This window comes from Mastomys coucha, unplaced genomic scaffold (genome assembly GCF_008632895.1).
Source record: "Mastomys coucha isolate ucsf_1 unplaced genomic scaffold, UCSF_Mcou_1 pScaffold12, whole genome shotgun sequence".
NCBI lineage: Eukaryota > Metazoa > Chordata > Mammalia > Rodentia > Muridae > Mastomys > Mastomys coucha.
This window is the reverse complement of record NW_022196894.1, coordinates 7584960-7595188: the sequence shown is the minus strand read 5'-3', so window position 1 is coordinate 7595188 and position 10229 is coordinate 7584960. Positions and strand designations below refer to the sequence as shown.

Sequence of the window (10229 nt, the reverse complement as noted above, 5' to 3'; positions counted from 1 at the left end):
TGAGTGACAGACAGACATCCCATGCTGGCTTCAGTGACAGACAGACAGACATCCCATGCTGGCTTCAGGCCTCCACATGCATGTGCACATGACCATAGTCATCCAGCACACAGGAAAATAAAACAAGGCTGAAGCTCGGGTGGAATGATGCTCCCGACGTGCATTTTAGAGTTTCTGGTGCTGCCCTGGCCTTCCGCAGAGCCTGTCTTCACTACTGCTGTAGTTCCGGAGGAAGAATAGGGAGCAGCTGGAAGAGATTTGGCCCTAAGTCTCCAATTCTTCCTCAAACTCTTGAAGCCATGGAGTCCAGCCTCAGCAGCACCATCTGCCCTGATGGATCTGTCCCATCCCTCTACTACAGCCGTGCCTGCTCTAACATGTCTTCTCCACTCTCCCAACCTTCGTGTGAGCTGTTTCCAGGCCTCAGATGCTGGTCTTCTCTCCACTAACTCCTCCTTTCCATTGAAGCCTCCTTCTGCCCTGGAAGCATTTCCACATCCTGCTCTTCTCCATACTTTATGTGCCCAGCCAGGCCTTACCAGACTCTGGAACAAGAGCTCATGAGTTCTGTAAATGTTTATTATAGGCAAACAAATGCACATGAGCCAGCAGACAGACACAGCAGGGGAGTGAAAGAGGAAACAGGATCTGCTAAGCCTCAGTCTCAGAAGGCAGAGGCTGTTTACCTGCCTCCGTGGTGTCCACAGTTGGTGCTAAGTAGTTATTGATTGGTATTTAAAAATCTGGCCTGATCACACTCATGAAGGCAGGAGTGGGGTGAAAGCCAGCACCCCCATAATGTGACTGGACTGTTGGGCCTTTGGAAAGTTCTTTGAGAAGGTCCTGAGGCAGCCAGGGTTCCAAGCAGTGGGTAAGTGAATGAGCATAGCCACATGTCTAGGTAGGATAGGACACGAGCCCTAACTGTGTGTAGGCCCTAGCTCTGGCTCAGCCATCTCTGCTCTGCAGCTTCCCCTCTAGCCTCCTGCCATCACAGAGCTTACCTGTCCTTTGTCTCCTGGAAGTGGCTTAACCCAGGAGCTCAGGACAGCAGGGTGTGGACGCAAGAATACACTGCAGCAAACATCAAGCTTCGTCCTGGACAGTGGCCTTCCCTGCCTTGCAGTGCCTGAGGGGCCCTAATAAGCCTGGCCCCAATTAAATCTCTACCCAGCCACCTAGGAGGCCAGGTCATGGAGACAGACTCCAGGCATCATGGCTGCCTCTCCAAACGGGAGGGACATGAATAAATGAGCTACATAATGTCACCTTCTTCTGAGAGGAATGAAGAGATAATGAAGTGGCAGGGCCCGGAGATGGCATTTCAAAGATCAGAGAGGGACCCTCTAGGGACATACAACTCGGGCCTAACAAATGCCAAGAAGGCAGTCTTCGGACATCCCAAGTAAAGGAACCAACAGGGCAAGGGATTGGAGGTGATGTGGCTGGAGAAGAGAATCACCGCAGGCCACCCCACAGATGGCAGGCCCTAGAGAACATGGCCTGAGAGGTATCCAGGGTGGCCAGCCCAGGAGCTCTGTTCTTTCTCTCCACTCCCAGAATCTCTTCTCCCTAGAGCTGGGAAGCCTCTGACCATGCTTCGTCTTCCCTTTCCAAGACCTTGCTCCTCTGCACAGGATCAGGTGCTCTCTGAGCTGGAGTTGCCCTATGGGTGGCAGTCTAGAGGACTTGCATTCCACAAGGTCCTGAGCTTCCTACGTACTGTGTGCTAGTCACATGGTGGGGGTGATGTAGATCACAGACCCTCAGAGCCCACCTATTGTAGCTAGGCTCTACAAGCATGCTGTACACACAAGGGTATCAGGCTAGAGCTTAGGAGGCAGGGTGGGCCCAGCTCAGTTGTGCCCCAAAGGTTTGTCAGAATTTGGAAGGAGTTCTGGAGAGCTCATTAGTCCTTCCCTACCTGCCCAGGTCAGCTCCATGTGGCTGAGCCTATCCTCATATCTTTTGCTGTCTTTTGTTCCATGGGTCATCCCTAAGTGTCCTTCTCAGATCTTCTCTTCACCGTAGCTGTGCATACACACCCAGTGCTCCTCCCTCTGGAGGAGGAAGGAGGACATTAAACTGATAGGTTAGTGTTGATCTGAGAGGGCCGTAGTGAAGCCTGTGGGTGCCATTGTCTAAAGAAACACTTCATGTGACTGCAGTAAATGCAGTGTCTAGAAGCTGGGCCAGCTGGTGCCCTATGATGCTGGTGATACCTCAGGGCTGCCTGTCACCCCACCCTGGTGGAGCGGTGGAAAGCAGTCTCCAGGGTAGATACTTTTGTCATAGGGAAGCCATAAGCAGGTTCAGAATAGTCCCATAAGACCTCTCTAACCATGTCCTGAATGTGGATAATGGTGCCAAACTTCGTTGTAGGCACAGTCAGCAACTCCATGGATGTGCTAAAAAAAAAAAATCTACTATGCTGTACCCTCGTAAGGAATGTGAGCCATGTCTAAATATACCCATTGAGCACCCTCAGTAAAGTGAGGCTGCCGGCCGTATTTCAGTATTTGGGATGAGAGCCTGGGGTAGTGCTCTCATTTCCTGTCTGTTGCTGTCATGAACCTTTTTTTTTTTTCTTTTTTTTTTTTTTTTTTTTTTTCTGAGACAGGGTTTCTCTGTGTAGCCTTGACTGCCCTGGAACTCACTCTATAGACCAGGCTGGCCTCGAACTCAGAAATCCGCCTGCCTCTGCCTCCCAAGTGCTGGGATTAAAGGCGTGTGCCACCACCACTACCACCCGGCTCTGATGAACTCTTGATACAAAGCAACTAAGGGAGGAAGGAGCTTCGGCTCACGCTGGCAGACCACGCTGGCAGACCAGTCTGCCACCGAGGAAGTCTGGGCAGGAACTTGAAGAAACCACTGAGAAATGCTTCTGTCCATCTTGGCTTGTGCTTAGCCTGCTTCCTTATAACCCAAGACCACCTACCTAGAGACGGACCCGTCCATGGTGGGTGGGCCCTCCTACATCAGTCAGCTTTCAAGACACACAAACCTCACAAACAGGTCTGCAGGCCAGTCGGATTCAGAGAAGCAATTCCTCTCTGATGAATCTAGGCTATATCAAATTGATTATTGCTAACTCTCACAGCTGCATAGTAAGACTTCTATCACAAAGAACCACACACACACACACACACACACACACACACACACACAGATGTGGCAGTACTCAGGAGAGTAAGGCAGAGGACTTAGCCAAAGTTCAAATCTTGGTTACATAGTGATAACCCATTCCCCACCACCACCCCCCAAAAGTGGTTTGTAGTTCATGTATTTCAGGGCCTGTAGCAAAACAACCAAAACAACACAAGAGCGCCCCAGATATCCTACACCCTTCCCCCAAAGTGCTAGAGTCCAGATCTGCTCAGGTAAACAGAAAGTTAAAACAAACCGTACAGCATCCCCACTTCTAAAATAATTAGCTCAGTAGCAATAGCCAGAGTAGCTGTTCCCTAAAGCCTGGGACATGCTCAGTCTTGTTCTGTCCACCTTCGCCACCCTTCAACACTGTGACCTCACTTGCTAGGTGAGGAGTGTGAGGCATGCGGTGGGCACTTACAAGGAAATGCCAAGGCCAGGGCCTGACCCGGCAAGTCAGCACTGACGCCTCCTCTTCCCTCAGACACACAGAAGTCAACAGAATGGACAAGTGTTTGGCAGGCAAGGGGCAGAGCTTATCATGGTGTGTGTGTGTGTGTGTGTGTGTGTGTGTGTGTGTGTGTGTGTGTGTGTGTGTGTGTGTGTGTGTGTGTGTGTGTGTGTGTGTGTGTATGTGTGTGCATGTGTGTGTGTTTTGTTGTTTTGTTTTGTTTTTGAGACAGGGTTTCTCTGTGTAGCCCTGGCTGTCCTGAAACCCACTCTGTAAACCAGGCTGGCCTCAAACTCAGAGATCTGCCTGCCTCTGCCTCCCATTTTTGCTGAAATCAAAGGTGTGTGTCACCACCACCTGGCTGCAAGTTATGGTTTTATTATTGTTTTACTTTTTCAAGATAGGGCCTCACTATGTAGCCCAGACTGGCCTTGAACTCATAGAGATCTTTCTGCCTCTACTTCCTAAGTGCTGAGATTAAAAGGCCCGTGCCACTATGCCTGGCTGTGTCATTTTTAAAATTAGATTTATCTGGGGGAGGGTGTCTAACATAAGGACAGGTGTGAGCGCCACAGCTTGCCCGAGGAGGGCAGGGGACAGTTTTCAGGAATTGGCTCTTTCCTTCCACCATGTGGGTTCCAGGGGTCAAACTCAGTGTGGCAGGCTTGTTGGCAGATGTGGTTAGTCTCACCAGTCCCCATCATAGTCGTTACTGGCACCACTAAGTCACTACTGCCCAAGTTCCAGACATTGTCTATTTATGGTGATAATGTGAAGCTATTCATTATTATTATTTTGCACAAGGTCTCACTGCATAGCTCAGGCTGGCCTTGAATTATTGATGTGGCCAGAACTCACAATCCTCCTGCCTTGGCCTCCTGAGTGCTGCAAATACTGGCATGCAGAACCTGTTGGGGTCTGGGAATCACTGCACAAACCATTCAGACACTAATCTTAGTCAAACAGGGCTGGTTTATTGAATCCACACCCCAAGACTGATTGATCAGGTATGTAGTCCATGTAGTCCAGACGCAGGAGCTGAACTGAGATGCCCAGCCAGAATCCTATAGAGCTTTTGAAGCCTGAAATCCATAAACATCTGTGCCACGTTATTCCACCAATCAGGATTTAGGGATAGGGGACTTCCTAGGAGCATGTCTTTGTACACTTATCCTGCTCCCATTGGTTGGGGGATTCAGCTGTGGTAGGGGACTTGCCTTGCCTAACATTCATGTCTTAACTTGCCAATTGGGATGTACACGTCTCTTTCTGCTAAGCATAATGTCAGTTCCCAGGGAGATCTTGGGGACATAAACTTTATTCAACCCCTATTCAAAATGGAAGCTTTACTCCAAATAGCTTCCTACATTGGTGCAGGTGTCTCTCTTATGTTGGGGTCCGTCTCAGGGGCAGCTTATACAGCAAATACCACAAAGGCTCATCCGCAGGTGCAGGAAGTGCTGCTGGATGGTTGGTTTGGGTCCAAGCTTATTGTGGCAAACTATAGAAAGCCGTTCTAACTGCTGTTGAGATTGGTTTCTAAGAACACCAGGGCACAAAACACCCTAGTAACAACAGTAACAACGAATGAGAAGGTTTCCTTGTAACATTAGCAACAGCGCAAAATGTCTAGCAGGCTAGACAGGCAGTTACCTATAACAACTCTTATCGTATGGAACTGGTTTATTATCAATGTGGCCAGAACTCGCAGTCCTCCTGCCTCAGCCTCCTGAGTGCTGCAAATACTGGCATTTACAATATATCTGGCTTACTGAGTGTGTTTGGTTGATGCAGAGTGTGCAGCCCTCTTTCCTAATCATTGATTTGCCACCCCTAAATGGTCCCCACCTGAAGCCAGCAAGGTTTCCCCAGCTCTGACCTTGAATGTGGGGCAGGCATTGTATTGGTTATTTTCCAAGACAGCAAGAAAGCTACACCTGGGCAGAAAAGGGATTCGCATAGATTCTTGCCAGAAGCCAAATTAGTCATTTCGTCTTTTTGTTCAAAGCCCTGTCTGCTCAAGACACGTCTTGGCTCTGCCTGTATTTTCTGTGGAAAGTGGAGTAAAAGAAACAAGGGAGGAGGCAGGTATGGAGCATTCTGCCGTGGAAAGCAGAGTAAGAGAAATGAGGGAGGAGACAGGTATGGGGCATTCCGCTGTGGGCATTAGTTCCTGGCACAGTGGGTAGGCTCCAGGAGTGGAATGTCCTGGAGGTAGAAGAGGTCAGAGATCCTGGTGGAGCGAGGTGAAGGGCGGGTGGTAAAGAGCCAGTGAGTGCCCTTCTCTGGCTGGGAAAAGCACGATTCTTATTTCTAGCTCATTCAGCTCTTGCTTCTTCCAGATGCAGCTTGGAGATGACACACACAAAATGAGGACAATTCCCTCTTGTAGACCCCAGCACTCCCACCCTCCCTAGGAGGCTGAGTTGCCTGGCAGAAAGAGTCAAGATGCCCCAAGGGCACAGATACCAGGGCCAAAGATGTGAGCTCCAGCAGTTAGGTGTTTTACCCAGCCTCAGTATTCCTATCTGGGAAGTGACACCTATTCCTCTTTGGCTGTTTCCAGGATCTAAATGACAATCCCTACTATTGAAAATGGTCTGTAGTTTATTTTTTAATTTACTTATCCAAATGACTGGAGTAGGGGCTTGTGAGTGCCACAGTGTATAAATGTGGAGGTCAAAGGACAACTGTCAGGAGATGGTTCTCTTCTTCCACCATGTGTATCCCTGGGATCCAATAGGTTGTCAGGCTTGGTGGCCACCTCCAAGCCATTCTAATGGCTCCTTGAAGGGTGGTCTTGAAGAACAGAGCTTGCATATGTGACTAGCAGGGAATCTGGGTAGAGCGGGGGCTCTGCAGCTGCCCAGTATAAGGAGCCATATTCCAAGCACCTGGGTTCTCACTAGTGCTGGCCTCTGAACCCCTGGTGAAGCACAACTGAACCGGGGTGGGGTCCCATCTATGTTTCTGAACCCACTCTCACTGGCCACCTGTGAGTCTTGGGGGTTTCCTGGATTTTTCATTTCTCTTGCTGCTGAAGGCTCTGCATTAATGAAAAAGTGGCTTAGAAGATATCAGAGGCATACTGCCTGGGTTTAAATCCCAGCTCAGCCAACCCACCAGCTGCAAGACTGGGAATTTTTCTTAGTTGCCACCCAGTGACTCAGGTTTTTTCTCCATAAAAACAGCCTAGACATATGCTCTCTTTATACACTTGCTGTGGACACCAAATGGACTTCGGTCCTTTTCCTAGTCTGAGCTAGCCCTTTCTGTGCTCAGAACTGTGCCGAGTAGAGGCAGCCAGGAGCTCTCTGCTCTGGGATCTCACCTCTGCTAAGACACAACCTAGTGCTTGTTAGTGATGATGACACACAACAGATGAATCTTGTACATCTTCCACACAGAACCAGCCATTAACCCCAAGGAGTGGGGCTCCTTTTAGTGACAAGGCTGAGTTGGGGGACCATAACACCAGCTCCAGAGTGCTCAGTGGTGCTGGGTTGTGACTGCAAGTAGATTTGAAACTGGAAAAAATCACTTTTTTTTTCATTTGTTTAATTGTAGGTACCATTTAATTAGCTTGATGACCTAACAACTCAGGAATTGAAGTATCACTACTTAGTCTTTTTTGGAAATGAAAACTAACAATAACACTGTCGGTACTCCATTGAAGTGGAATCTTATGGGTTCTTTGGAGAGTCAGTTGTGTTGATGGCTGGAGTAAACACGTGAGGAGCGTTTTCCTGAAGCAGACACAGGTGGGAGGCTAAGGCAGACTTGAGAAGGAATGTTTCACTGAAGCAGACACAGGAGAAAGGAAGTCCTGCTAAAGCAAGCACGTGAAAGGACACGTGATGAAGGATTCTTCAATAACAGTGCATGTATTGGTCCACCTTACATTGTGTAATTGAGCTTCATTTGTCAGGACTCCGTAGAGAGAAATGCACCAAAAAACGTCTGGTGGTGTGCTGCGGCTCTTCCTCAGACTCAGGCTGAGTGACAGAATGGGACAGACACTCACTGAGGCAAGACACGTGCAGAGGTGAGACCTGTAGAGGACACCTAATGTTTGGAGGGAGTATAGAGAGAACTCAGTGGACAGTGATGGAGGCTGAGCTAGGCTTGCTCATAGAGCTAGCAGTGCAATGCCTGTGAGTCTCGCGTCTTCTCTGATCTTCGCTTCCCTTTGAGAGGCACAGAGGAACTTCTTCTGGCACCCCTCCTGGTCCCTCCTGCTGACTTGTGCTGAGGCTGGGGCCTGCCTGTCTCTGCTAGGTAGTGCCACCACTGCTGATTCATGCTTGCTATCCTGTCTCTACCGAACTGGACTGCTGGTGCAGCCGTGAAGTGTTGTGAGTAGATCGAGCTGCTGCTGCCAACCTGTGAACTGAACTGCTGATTTCCAGACAACACAGACGGGAGTTGCTCCAAAGAACCTTTCTAAACAGGTACACACACACACACACACACACACACACACACACCATCCTTTCTGTTCCACTCTCTTTGGTGGGTGGTGGGTTAAAAGGGAGTTTAAAGCATTTAAGAGCCATCATTGAAAGTAAGGTTTGAAAAAAATTAAACTTATACTCCAGGGTTATATAACATGTACTAAGAAACAAAGTCTTCGCTTTCCGTGACACCTACCATCAATATAATCAATATTTAATTAAAATACCAAGCTGGGACTGTTAAGAAACTTTTCATAAGATGTCTTTAAAGAAAAAAAAGGCCCATAGTTGGATTTGGATGTATGATGGTTTTATTTACAACTTTATTGGCAAAAGAAGGGGCAGACTTTAAACAGCTTTGGTACAGGGCTCTGTAGCTGACCCTGACAGATTGGATAAATCCCATTCTCAGGGTCTATCTCATTGTCCACAGGTATATATTACTGAACCTGCATATGCTGTTTCCTTTATCAAGTACAGTGCTTGTCTTTTAGGCAGTCCTTAAAACATACAAATACAAAGGAAAGGGAACCACTCATTAAAAATGGCATCAAACAGAAAGTATTTTAAGTTAGGACCTTTGGAAGAGCAGTCAGTGCTCTTAAGCACTGAGCCATCCCTCCAGCCATGGGCATTCTTTATTTATCAACTACTCTAACTTACTATGAGATGTAGTCAGAGTCCGAACAGAGAGGCCTTTTTTGGGGGACAGAATTCCCCCTGAACCCTCTGGGGAAATAAACATTCCGTTGATTCCAGGTGGCGAAACAATTAACACAGACAACTTGAATTTATGTTGCTCACATTGAGCTCATTTTCTTCCTTGACTTATTTGATGTCATTCTTGTAAATCAAGTGTGCTTAATTCTTCTGGCTCATCCCGATCTTCACCTAGTGAACAGATTTTCCTCAACAGGGTCAACATTGAGCCTGTCTTTTTGTTCATTTTCTTGTCCCTCTGCTCTGCTGTCTTTGTCCCTATTACTCCCTTCACCATCTTCAGCCTGAGTTCCAAAAACTTTTCCTAACTTGTTTTTGTCTTTACCTGAAGTATGTGTGCTGAATCTTTAAGGACTGGCTGCAGTGAAACCTGTCCTACATCCCTTGGGCCGTGCAGGCCTAAGTCTGCATCTCTACACTCACAGAACCATCCATCTTGGTACTGCCTGGCCCCTGACTGTCATGGGTACCATCTGCTTCCTCATCAACATCACCAACCAGCTCAGGAGAATTCAAACACCTCATGGCCACTTGATCACTGCAGTTTTCCCTACTTTGAAGTCAAGCCTTCTGGCTTTCCATATCTTGTTCAAGTTTATCAATCTTTCCTTATCTTTGTTTTTTTTCTCCCATGAGAGAAAATATTCTAGAGTGATTTTTGGTAACATTTGGAGCTAAGGCTCTCTGTCAATTATATCTTCTGGTGAAATTTCATCTTATTTCTCTCTCTCTTTCTGTCTTTCTCAGCATGAATCCAGTAGAAATACAAGCAGTTGTATCTGCCTCCAGCACAACCTGAACCAGCCACACTTGTTCCTTTCAAGAGCTCAAGAGAATATCTGCACACTCTTTGAGGTTTTGGTTTTTTCTTTTCTGCCACACTGTAACTCTTCATTACCAGCTGTCCTTCATCATGATTAACTGTGGTGGTTCAAGTTCTTCATCTCTTGCAGCAACGTAGACGCTTTGTTTTTCACATTTTCCCTCCAAAATGAAGCCATGAGAGAACGAACTTACATTTGCCCTGCTAGTGTACTGCCCTTGTTTGAGGACGCACACTCCACAGCTATGGGATGTACACACCTTTACTTACTTGTGCAGAGACCATGGGCTGAAGCAGCTCACTCAGATCTTGTACCTTTCTTCTTGTCACCTTTCTTCAAATTCTTTTCAGCGCCACTTTGTGCTACTTAATGTGGATTCTGTTCACCACGTCTCACATGATGAGACCACCTTCACACACTCCTGTTGCTTTTGTTCTTCTCTCTCTCTCTTTCTCTCTAGCTTTTTATTGATTCTTTGTGAATTTACATCATGCACCCCAATCCCACTCACCATCCCATCTCCTTGTATCTGCCCTCCATGCTTGCAATCTTTTCCCCAAAAGAAAATAAAATCTTGCCAGGCAGTAGTGGCACACGCCTTTAATTCTAGCACTTGGGAGGCAGAGG

At 47.6% G+C, this 10229-nt stretch overlaps 1 long non-coding RNA gene across 2 annotated transcripts in view; it reads left to right on the top strand.

The window, feature by feature from the left end:
- The window catches only part of LOC116085255, a 19246-nt gene extending 9064 nt beyond the window's left edge, over window positions 1-10182 (top strand). For both annotated transcript variants that reach the window (XR_004116466.1, XR_004116467.1), the window contains one exon: window positions 7172-10182. This is a non-coding gene — a long non-coding RNA (uncharacterized LOC116085255). The remainder of the gene's footprint in view (window positions 1-7171) is intronic.
- The last annotated feature ends 47 nt before the right edge of the window (window positions 10183-10229 follow it).